General features: G+C 40.7%; 1 pseudogene; it reads left to right on the plus strand.

Moving 5' to 3' along the window:
- Positions 1 to 2,190: 2,190 nt before the first annotated feature.
- On the plus strand, positions 2,191 to 4,794 carry LOC123727311 (uncharacterized; annotated as a pseudogene).
- The last annotated feature ends 7,607 nt before the right edge of the window (positions 4,795 to 12,401 follow it).

Here is a 12,401-nt window from a genome sequence, read left to right on the forward strand (position 1 = left end):
CCAAATAGCATTCTAATTTGCTCAGTTTTTTTGTTAATTCTTTCCAATGTGTCAAGTAATTATCTTTTAGTTTTGTCATGATTTGGTTGGGTCTAATTGTGTTGCTGTCTTGTGGCTCTGTGGGGTCTGTTTGTGTTTGTGAACAGAGCCCCAGGACCAGCTTGTTTAGGGGACTCTTCTCCAGGTTCATCTCTCTGTAGGTGATGGCTTTGTTATGGATTGTTTGGGAATCACTTCCTTTTAGGTGGTTGTAGGATTTAATGTCTCTTTTCTGGATTTTGATCATTACCGTGTATCGACCTAATTCTGCTCTGCATGCATTATTTGGTGTTTTACATTGTACACAGAATATTTTTGCAGAATTCTGCATGCAGAGTCTCAATTTGGTGTTTGTCCTATTTTGTAAATTCTTGGTTGGTGAGCGGACCCCAGACCCCACAACCATAAAGGGCAATGGGTTCTATAACTGATTCAAGTATTTTTAGCCAGATCCAGTTGGTATGTCAAATCTTATGTTCCTTTTGATGGCATAGAAGGCCCTTCTTGCCTTGTCTCTCAGCTCGTTCACAGCTTTGTGTAAGTTACCTGCGGTGTTGATGTTTAGGCAGAGGTATTTATCTTTTTTTTTGTGTGCTCTAGTGCTACGGTGTCTAGATGGAATTTGTATTTGTGGTCCTTGCGACTGGACCTTTTTTGGAACACCATTTTTTTTGTCTTACTGAGACAGGGCCCAGGTCTGTCAGAATCTGTGCAGAAGATCTAGGTGCCCTCCTTGGCCCTCCTTGGTTGGTGACAGAAGCACCAGATCATCGGCAAACAGTAGACGCTTGACTTCAGACTGTCTCTGTCTCTCTGACAGAATCTCAATCTCATTCTAAAAAGTTACCCCTGCCCTTCTTCTCTCATTCACTCCCCTCTGGAGATCTCAAATTAGACCGGGTAAGTTTTTCAAAACAAACCTGTCAGTGCTGATGGAGAAAAGGAGGTTCGGAGAGGATGCCACTGTAGACTATTGAGATGTGCCCCTCTAAAATGGGATGAGAGATTGATGAAAAAGACATGAGGGAGTGAGGATTGGGTATTAAAGTACAGAAGAGCGCGATCAGAGAGTGGGTGAGAGTCTGAGGGACTGACAAGAGAAACTAAGGAGAGGGTGAAAGGATGAGTGAACGTTCAGTGATGTTGAGCTAGGTGTGTTTTAGGTGCATTAAGTGCAAATACCTGCATGGTATACTGATGATAATGTTGCCTACATTATCTGCTCTCGCTCCTTTTCCCCTTGCTAAGTCTCTCTATTAATCCCCACTTTGTAAACGCTGCTTACCTATAAACTGAATGTATTATCTACGCGTTGTCCTCACAAGAAGGGCCTCACAAGAAGGGCCTCACATGGAACTTGTCTGACTTCATTCTAAATGGGTGGAGAGATTTTATTCATGAGCTTTTACATCCTCGGTCTGAATTCAACCCATATAATGATCATCAAACTTGAATAAAGGGTTAAATAGAACTTAAGTACAAGGTCTGTTCATGGATGTACTGGTTTTTGCCTCCATAAGCTTTAAGGTGACAAATGTTTGCCATGGAAGTAATAACACAGAGGCAGATTGTGTGAGTTGAGTTGAATGTGTGGAAATCAACCTCTACTTCGTTACGCAACAAACCAGTTTAATTATGCAAGCTAATTTGTGGGTGGCATGCGGTGGCACACCTTGAAAGTTAGGCTCGGTGTGCTCATCTCAGAGTTGAGGCTCCCCGAAAAAAGCTTCAAGGTGCAATTTAAGGGACTCTCAGTCCCAGGCCTCGCATCCTCTGGTTCCTTGTCACCGAATGAGCTTAACCAATCAGCAGTCTGGGTTCAGATGCCTTAGAAGGCATGGCAACAGAGCTTGAGGTCACTGAGGCAGAAAGGTACAATGAAAGGTACAGCTCACTAGCTCAAACACACACACACACAAACAGTATGTTGGTGTGTGGAGAAGGATAGATCAACGGTTCCTCAATCAATAAAATTTGATTTGTGTAGTTCTTTCTGCAAATGATCTGGGCCTAGATTCCCAACAAGCAAGCAGAAGCAGTGGCAACGAACAACCTCCAGAGGCACCAAGCTCAAGAGAGGGAGTCCATTCTTTTGGCTGGCTGGGCAAAGTGTTCTTACACACACATTGGCCAAGTTTCTAATAGACAGAAATGGTTGACACCCTTGAGCTCCTGGTGTTCAGGATCTTCATCTCCACCGTGGGCATTGTGGGATATGTAGTCCTGATCCTGTCTTTAATAAAGAACCAGATCTCCTGTCTGAAGACCTTTGAGGTGTTTCTCCTGGGCCTCGCTGCCTCCAACCTCGTTGCCCCCAACCACAACGTCCATCCTCACCACCTGGTCTTGCCGGCCCCTCAAGTTCTTCACGGTGAGAGTAAAGTAGTATAGCAGCTGATGGCCAAAGTGCATTGCTAGTGCCTTCCTGAGACCTAGAAGTACTGTCACCCCAGATGGCTTAGCTTTTCTTGGTCAGTGGTGGGCTATTTCTAGGCTATTGCTAGTGCTTCTTGTTTCTTACACTGCGGAGGGTTATATGAGTTTGCGCCCTGGTCAGGCGGAGATTAAGTTATGTGTTTGGCTCTATTTGTTTGGAATGTTGGTGTTCGGCAAAATTGCCAGCATCCTCTTCACCGTCCTCTTCAGCATCTTCCGTTACCAGAAGCGTTGAGATCCTGAGACGAGGGGCAACTTACCCATCTTTCTGGACAACATCCGGTTGGCCTGGGCTGTGAGTGGGCTGTGTGTGATGCTAGCCATACTCCTGGGAGCTCCTTCCCTATCTCATGAACCTGGACGGTCATATGGATAACTATACACATGACGGCAGCTGCCCTCCAGACTTCTTCCACTGTCCCAAGGAGAACTGCCCGACCACTAATCAAGTCTACAAGTACCTTTATATTTTGCTCTGCAACCTGCTGCTTCTATTCATCGTCACCGCCACCAGCTGTCTCATTGTAAAGGTCTGTAAACCCCATGGAGTCGGGAGAGGTTCCCCCTAACCACTGATCCAGGTTCAGATATTTTGTTATCCCTCTAGTCTAATGGTTTATAAGGTTCGTTTTGGGGGTAGAGTGATCTGATTCCAGATCTGTGGTCTTTGACCACACTTTTCTCAGGGGTGTCCAGCTGACACAAAACATGTAGGGGGTGGATCAGCTTTAATATTGCGGATAGAATGTTGCTTCCATCAATGTAATTGTCTGCATCATTTCCAATCCCCCAGTGTCTTGATATGTGTTTGTCTCACCTACTTTAGTTGAATGCACCTACAGTATTATAACTCATTATATAAATGTTTGCTAAATGTTGGTGCGCCAGATGCTGCTAGAGTAGAGGAGGATGGTGGTGCCAGCGCCAAGTGCAGCAGGGGGGCAGCCTCTGAGAAAGAAGGGGTGGTGGGCATCCTAGCAGCAATGGGGTTGTTCCAGATGGACTGGATCCTCTACTTGGTCCTCTACCTGGCCTTCAGCCCTCACGACTTCCCCTCCTGTTCCGAGGTGGAGTTCTTCATCACCACGTACTATACCACCATCAGCCAATATGTGTATGGGATAGGGAGTAACCTGTTTTCTCTGAAACACTTTAACCTCTCTGGTATAAGTGGGACGGTAGTGTCCCACCTCGACAACAGCCAGTGAAATTGCAGGGCGCCAAATTCAAAACAACAGAAATCCCATAATCAAAATTCCTCTAACATACAAGTATTATACACCATTTTATAGATAAACTTCTTGTTAATGCAACCACAGTGTCCGATTTCAAAAAGGCTTTACGGTGAAAGCACACCATGCGATTATGTTAAGTCAGCGCCTAGTCACAGAAAACCATACAGCCATTTTCCAGCCAAGGAGAGGAGTCACAAAAGTCAGAAATAGCGCGTCATGTTCAGTAATCATTGTCTCAAACAAACATCCGGTGAAATTTCAGAGAGCCACATCAAATTACAGAAATACTCATCATAAACATTGATGAAAGATACAAGATTTATACATAGGATTAAAGATAAACGTCTTGTTAATCCAGCCGCTGTGTCAGATTTCAAAAAGGCTTTACGGCAAAAGCACACTATGCGATTATGTTAGGTCAGCGGCTAGCCACAGAAAACCATACACTGAGTCCTAAGTCTTTGTATGGTGGATAGGCTTTCAATGGAAAAACAGCCTTTCAAAATAATAGTACTTCCTGGATGGATTTTCCTCAGGTTTCCGCCTGCCATATCAGTTCTGTTATACTCACAGACATTATTTTAACAGTTTTGGAAACTTTAGAGTGTTTTCTATCCAAATCTACTAATTATATGCATATCCTATCTTCTGGGCCTGAGTAGCAGGCAGTTTAATTTGGGCACGCTTTTCATCAAAAATTCCGAATGCTGGCCCTTACCCCAGTGAAGTTTTAAGAAGTAATGGAAGAAAAAAATGCAGGCCTTAGCTTAGGTGTTAGGAGCAACCTATTTTCTTGGAGGTTCTGGAGTGTTAGGAGTGCAGTATGAATATGGGATAGGGAATAACCTGTTTTCTCTTAAACATTTAAAGAAGTTGAGGCTAATTTATCAACCCTAGGAGTTTTTAGGTGTAGGTGATTGTCTATTTTCTGGATAAGGGTACCTTGAAAACACTCACTATGATTATGCTTTCACTACTTTGTACAAACTATAAACAGATAACAATAAAATAGCAAGGACGATACTGAATCTGAGCCCTCTGTCTCATGTTGGCCCTTCTCAACTCAGAGAACTCTAGTGGCTAATGGTTGATAAAAGGGTTGTTCAATTGAAGTTGGGGATGACCCACAACATCTTATATGGCACAGTCCACCAGTATCTGAAAACAAAAACGTTTTACTTCAGTTAGGGACTCTTCGGACGCCACGAGAGGCAGAGCCGTAGACTTTGTGCAATGTCAATTTAAAAGTTGTACTGGTCAGAACATGTTTTATATACGGCAGTTGTAGAGTGGAAAAAATGACTGGCTGCGATTAAAACAGTTTCTACCAGTCATAGGTTCAAACACTCCTGCAAGGCTTGGTTAATGATGAGATAACCTTCTAGTGTTAACAACCCTCAATGTTTTTTAAAAATAAACAATTCTGCGCTAGTGGACTTATTTGCTAGGTGTGTATATTTGCTTTTTTTGATACCGTGTATGTAAATATTTGAACTTTATCTATGGTTGAATGTATGGCACAGATTGCCCATGACACTTGACTTTTCCCTAAAGCCCTTGCCTACCAATAGAGGACCACAATGGAAACAAGTCTCTTGAGTTTTTTGTTTATGTATCCTCAACAACTTTGGTATCTGTTGCCTGGTGTAACATTTTATGTATTTTCGAAATTGTCAAATAAAATCATAATGGGAACTATCAACCATGGTGTGTTGGGAGTGCTGTATGTGTATGGAATAGGAAATATGATATACTTCTCTAAAGCATTTTCAGAAGTATTTGGGAAATGGATCCTTTACATTTATTTTGGAGGAAACAAGGGTAAAGCTGTTTGTAAGAAGATACTACTTAAACATTTTTATAGTTTGAAACAAAATTCAATCAAGAGCACACTAAAAGGAACAACTGACCATAACTGTAGTATATAGACATTTATTTGAAAAAGGATTCACTGAATGAAGGAAATGTAGTACTTGGTATTAATAACATTTATTAAAAGATATATAATTTGACATGCAGGTTGTTACATTCTAAGCAGTTTTCAACTGGTACTGAATTGCAATACTTCAAATAAAGAAAGAAGAATACTTTGGATGAATTTATCTGTCCAAGCAGGAGTTTGGTTCTAAAACAATATGTGCAGAAAGGGGACATTAAGACATAAGCATTTTACCTGACTGGCTTTTCAACGACAACTTGAAATGTGGCATACACGTTTTGTGCTCTTGTAGGAAGCAGTAACTCCCCATTGCTGACATATAGTTATCTATAACTGGGCTTATAACTCGTTAACTAACAAAGAATATCAACAAATGTGCACACACGTGGCTCTGTGCTCTGATCTGAAAAGCGCATTCACTCGCAGGTGATTGAAAGCCCCCGCCAATAGAATTCTAGCTCAACTTGTCCATCCTCTTTGACATCGAGCTGAAGGAACTGTTTGGGGTGGCTGTCGCCGCCATGCAAATTTTGCAAGAAGGAAGGCAAAGCTTCTGCCTGCCCAGTAGAGCTGGGAACCTTGGCAACCCGGTCTACCCCTCCATGAGCCAAGGCTTCTCTGCTGGGAGAGGGCTACACTCTGGCTCCAGGGTTAAAATATAACTTTGTTCTATTTGTGACGCTTGGTGCGCTGGAAGTCCCGCCTTTCCCATCTCCTCATTGGTTTTTAGGAGCATGTACCCACGTGGGTGATTGAAAGATGAACTGATGTCAATACTCCAGTCCAGTTGGTGGTAGTAATGCACCTTAAAGTTGGTTGCCTAAAGTCCAAAGAAGAAGAAGAAGCCTGAAGGAGGAGAGATTACTAGAAACTAAGTCGGTTTATCCTTTAATCTGTGGATTAATTATCGGACTAGAGCACCTTGTGCATTTCAGGTAAAATAATAACCCTATGTTTATATCCCAGGACAAATTAGCTAGCAACAGCAAGCTAGCTAGCTACGTTTCCATAAATGTTGAATGCTTTTCGACCTGTCCCCAAATTAATATAATTAGTTCAGAGTTCGTTTTGATGTTTCAACCTGTGTGTCCTGATCGTGATGGAGCACGCGGACACACACCCGCTCCCAGTCTAGTCAGCATGTAACAGTAACCTAATGTAGCAGGCATAAAAGAAACGCCTGAAATTAGATCTACATACTGGACTTGACAAGAAGAAAAAAAAACTGTCGGGGGAGGTTCTCTTCTGCACTGTTCAACCAGTCCAGTAAATGTAGAGGAGGAGTTAAAATGCAAATTGTCCGAACAGACCTGCAAGGAAGGTGGATCTTTTAATAAATGCTAGTGGACGATAAAAAATGTTTGCTCATTAATCTAAACAGTCTTAATAATGATGATCCACACTTCTTCGAAAATATGCATATATCTATTGCGCTTGCAAGTCACAAATTGTCCTATTAATATGGTGGTAGATTATAACACGTTTTTAAGTGCTTCAATGAACCGTAAAGGATATCAAACTACAAACTATCACCCTCATATACTTAAGGAGACCATGACTATCATGGGCACATTAGAACTAGTGGATATATGGAGGCTTAAAAAGCCTGACCTAGTGAGATATAGTCGTCTTGACTATTTTCTTGTGTCCTTTTTCTGGCACCAAAAGTTTTAAAATGTCAGGTTGGTGGGTGTAGCTGGTGTATAAAGTCAGGCGCAGGAGAGCAGAGATGAGTGAAACAATGCACTTTACTCGACAGCACAAAGTAAACAATTTACAAAGTGCAAAAAGAACGGTTGCCACAAAGCATGGGTGATAAACAGCACCCAATACAAACCAGCCGGAACATACCGACCTGAACAAATAACAATCACACACAAAAACATGGGGGAAACAGAGGGTTAAATACATGACCAGTAATTGGGAAATGAAAACCAGGTGTGTGGGAAAATGAGACAAAACAAATGGAAAATGACAAATGGATCGGCGATGGCTAGAAAACCGGTGACGTCGACCGCCGAACACCACCCAAACAAGGAGAGGCATCAACTTCGGCCGAAGTCTTGACATAAAAAGTGTTGACAGGGGAGAGAACGCGATCGGACCACCATCTAATTGGCATCCACATAACTCTTACAGAATGTCCACGTGGGCGGGGATATTGGAAATTTAATCAAAGCCTACTGGATGACAATCCGTTCTTAACCAAGACAAAATAATTTATAACTGACTTTTCCTGCATAACACTGCAGATCCCCTTATTGTATGGGACAGCTTCAAATGTGCCTTCAGAGGCCATGCAATTCACTACTCATCTTTAAAACATAAACAATTTAGGTCAAAATAGATTAGACTAACAAAGGAAATGGAGGAACTACCATTACAAGAGGATGGCAATAAAAACTGTGCTATAGAGGCACAGAATAAGTGAAGAGGAAAAACATAAAAATGCTACCAAAAATAATTTACAGAAATTGGTTACAAATGATGGAGTCATCCATGATTCACTGATTGATATCTTGAAATAAGAAGCAAAATAAGTTAAGCATATGTTCTCTTTTCAGTTTCCTCCATCTTCAGTGAATGATATTAACTGTAAGGACTTAATAATAGCGTAAAAGTGTACAGAAGGATTTGAGTGAAGGCCAAATTGCAGAGGAGGAACTTATTGATGCTATTCAATCTTTTCAGTCTGGAAAAACTCCAGGGCTTGATGGCATACCAGTAGAGTTATACCAAATATTTTTTTGATGTACTAAACAATCCACTATTAGGATGTTTTAACTACTCCTATACAAATGGTAGACTATCAGATACCAAATAAGAAGATCTGATTTCACTATTACTGAAACAGGAACCCAGTGGCAAGTATAAAGATCCAGTCCACTTAAAAAACTGGAGGCCCCTTACACTTCAATGTTGTGATGCAAAATATCCTGTGAAAATGCATAGCACATAGAATTAAAAAGGTTTTACCAGATATTATTCATCCTGATGAGACAGGTTTTTCACATGGATGATACATTGGAGATAATATAAGACAATTACTTGAAACAATAGAACACTATGAAACATTAAAGAAAACAGGCGTGGTCTTCATAGCAGATTTTGAAAAGGCCTTTGATAAAGTACAACTAGAATGTATATATAAATGCCTGGACTATTTTAATTTTGGTGAATCTCTTATACAATGGGTTGAAGTTATGTTTAGCAATCCCAGTAATGTTTACTTCTCAGAAAGTATTGACTGTCCAGAGGAGTTAAACAAGTTTGTACACTGTCTCCATATCTATTTGTTATGGCCATTGAAATGTTAGCTATTAAAATCAGATCCAACAATAACATCAAGGGGTTAGTAATCCAAGACTTAAAAATAAAAGTGTCAAGGTATGGCAATGTTTTCTCTTAAATCCTCAATCTGGATCCCTTCACAATCTCAATGGAGATCTAGATAATTACTCAAGCCTCTCTGGACTAAAACCTAATTAAGTGTAGCATATAACATATTAGATCATTAAAATACACTTTTACATTTATATTACCCTGTAGTTTACCAATAAAATGGTCTGATGATGAAGTAGACATGCACTACAGGCCAAAAGGTTTGGAACATCAACTCATTCAAGGGTTTTTTCTTTATTTGTACTATTTTCTACATTGCAGAATAATAGTGAAGACATCACAACTATTAAATAACACATATGGAATCATGTAGTAACCAAAAAAGTGTTAAACAAATCCACATTTATTTTATATTTGAGATTCTTCAAATAACCACCCTTTGCTTTGATGACAGCTTTGCACACTCTTGGCATTCTCTCAACCAGCTTCATGAGGTAGTTACCTGGAATGCATTTCAATTAACAGGTGTGCCTTGTTAAAAGTTAATTTGTGGAATTTCTTTCCTTCTTAATGCGTTTGAGCCAATCAGTGTTGTAACAAGGTAGGGGTAAAAGACCAAGTCCATATTATGGCAAGAACAGCTGAAATAAGCAAAGAGAAACAACATTTACATTTTAGTCATTTAGCAGACGCTCTTATCCAGAGCAACTTGCAGTAGAGTGCATACATTTTTACATACTGGACCCCCGTGGGAATCGAACCCACAACCCTGGCGTTGCAAGTGCCATGCTCTACAAACTGAGCTACAGTGGGACGCTACTTTTGGGAGGCGCATAGCGATATGGTACAGAGCTCAATTTGGCCTCTGTGTCCTTCCATAAACTGCGAAATTGCGTCACACCCTCAATACAGAGTCTATTACTACACTTTCAGATCAAGCATAAATGGGCTTTTACGGAAATGCCCAAGAACAGAAAGCCTACCGACACACGAAATGATATAACGAGTAACTATTGGTATTCGGAACATTTGCAAAATATCCCACAATAATCCTAAAAGTGTTTGCTAACTATTTGTTTTATTAGGATAACGGGATGTAAATGATTTGCAGCAGCATTTTGTCTGTAAGTCCATGCGAGGTGTTCTAGACAAAATAAAACTGTTGTTGCGGCCCTCACACACAGCTTGTCGAAGACGGCAATAGGCTGCAATACTCAGCTGGCCCTGGAGTCCTGTATCTGGTCTCCTTGTAGTTCACCCCTCCCTCCCACTGTGGTGGGCTGAGTCAGCAGTCATGTTGTTGATGTTATTCAAGTGCGAAAAATTTGAACAATGGCGCATATAATAGTAGTCTATACAGGCAATTTACAGTTGTCCATTTATGGTATGCAGTAAGTGAGAAATTGAACACGGCCTACTGATATAAAAATACTAGGCCCACGTGCTATTGCTGTTCACAACCAGACACCATAATGTGACATAGAGAATGATAGAGATTTCATCTTTATATATGTTTAACACATATGACTGGGAAAAATACATTTGAACGGCACTCCAACTGGTATTAACTAGTGGGAAATGTTTCTATTATCTTTGAGCTCTGACTTTTCCCATATGGTGAGCTCTGACTTCACCTACTAACGAAATTACTTCCATAACAGCATTTTCGGCAGTTACATGCAACTACAATTTAAAAAAAAAGCAATCTATTCATAATGATTTTCAACACTATAAGTGGTTTACAAGCCTGATAGCTATACTTTTAGTTTGTTGACACAACTTGTTGGCAATTAGCCAACGAGTTCAAAGCACGTGAATATATCCAACTGGTATTTACAAGTTCACAACTGGTAAATTCCCACCTCCCACTTGGAGCGCAAGAATGATAGACTAGTTTACCACCAGTCGGAGGGCCGTTAAAATAGATTTTCCCCAGTCGTATGTGGTAAACAGAGAATGAAAGCGATATCTTTATATATGTTCCATTATGGTGTTTGTTAGCACACGGGCAGCACCATTGAGTGCATCTCCATTTTGAAGTAGTTTTTCCTTCTACTACTTCCATGAGTTGGCAAATAAACTGAAAGGGTGCATATTGCCAACTAGAGTGTGTAGTTTGAACAGGTATGATGCCAAAGATGGCGATTTACTGACACCTACAGTTATGGAATGTTTGCTCAATGGTTTAATTCATTGGCTGATCCCTCCTGATGACCCAGATGGAATCATGTGATCCTTCCCCAATAGGAAGTCCCACCCAGTTGACTACTTTAAAATGGAGAAGACCTCAATGTCTATGCCAAAATAGGTTTTATCCATCTAGAGCACTCTATCTAACTCTATGGCGGCAAATTCCCCCTTTGTTATGAACTCGGCAAAAGTTACAATTTTAGGCTATAATTGTTGCTAACAGTTTGGCTGGTTTATAATGTAACATTTTGCACTCTGAGCTTTTATATTTCTCAACAGTAGCCTGGATGGTCAATATTGACTTTTAAGAATCATTTTTAAAGTGTATAATTTATTTCACACACAGCCTACTGTAACATTGTATTAGGCTACATGTCTTACTTTCTGACTACAATGTAACAACTTGCACACTTTGACATAGGGAAATTATAGGTAGGGCTATAATGTAACAACTTGCACACTTTGACATAGGGAAATTATAGGTAGGGCTATAAGCTCCTGTCCCAGAGGATAAATAAGCTCCTATTATTCAGTGTATTGATGGCATCTGGTTTATGGTAAGGCCTTGCATATTATGCCTAGTAAATATCTAACTTTTCACAACCTTTATTTAACTAGGCAAATCAGTTAAGAACAAATTCTTATTTATAATGACAGCCTAAGGACAGTGGGTTAACTGCCTTGTTCAGGGGCAGAATGCGACATGTTTACCTTGTCAGCTCGGGGATGCGATCTAGCAACCTTTACGTTACTGGCCCAACACTCAAACCACTAGGTTACCTACCAGCCGCCCCATTAATTCTGTTGACAGACAAACAGACCGTCAGCAGACAGACTGACATAAGACAGACAGACTCTCGTCAGACAGACATTCAGAAACATATTATACAGACAGACAGGTAGACCTAAGACAAACCGACTATCGTCATACAGACCAAATATGAGACAGACAGGCAAACAGATGTCCAACAGACACACACACAGCAGTAATATAGGCGAAATATTTCTTTTTCCCCAATGAAGGTGTTCAAAACCGAGCTGCTGCGCGTTTTTTATCTCGCATTATCAGGTGGACTAAAGATTGAGTCGGTAGTCTTTCATGCCTTTGTGTGGCCGTTGCACCTTAGAAACAGCCCGCTAAACCTCTGGAGGGAGCCTGCAAAACACATACAAACCGAACCCAAGTGGTGTGTGTGTGTGTGTGTGCTGTCATGGTGACT

Source organism: Salmo salar, chromosome ssa15 (genome assembly GCF_905237065.1).
Source record: "Salmo salar chromosome ssa15, Ssal_v3.1, whole genome shotgun sequence".
In the NCBI taxonomy this organism is placed as follows: Eukaryota; Metazoa; Chordata; class Actinopteri; order Salmoniformes; family Salmonidae; genus Salmo; species Salmo salar.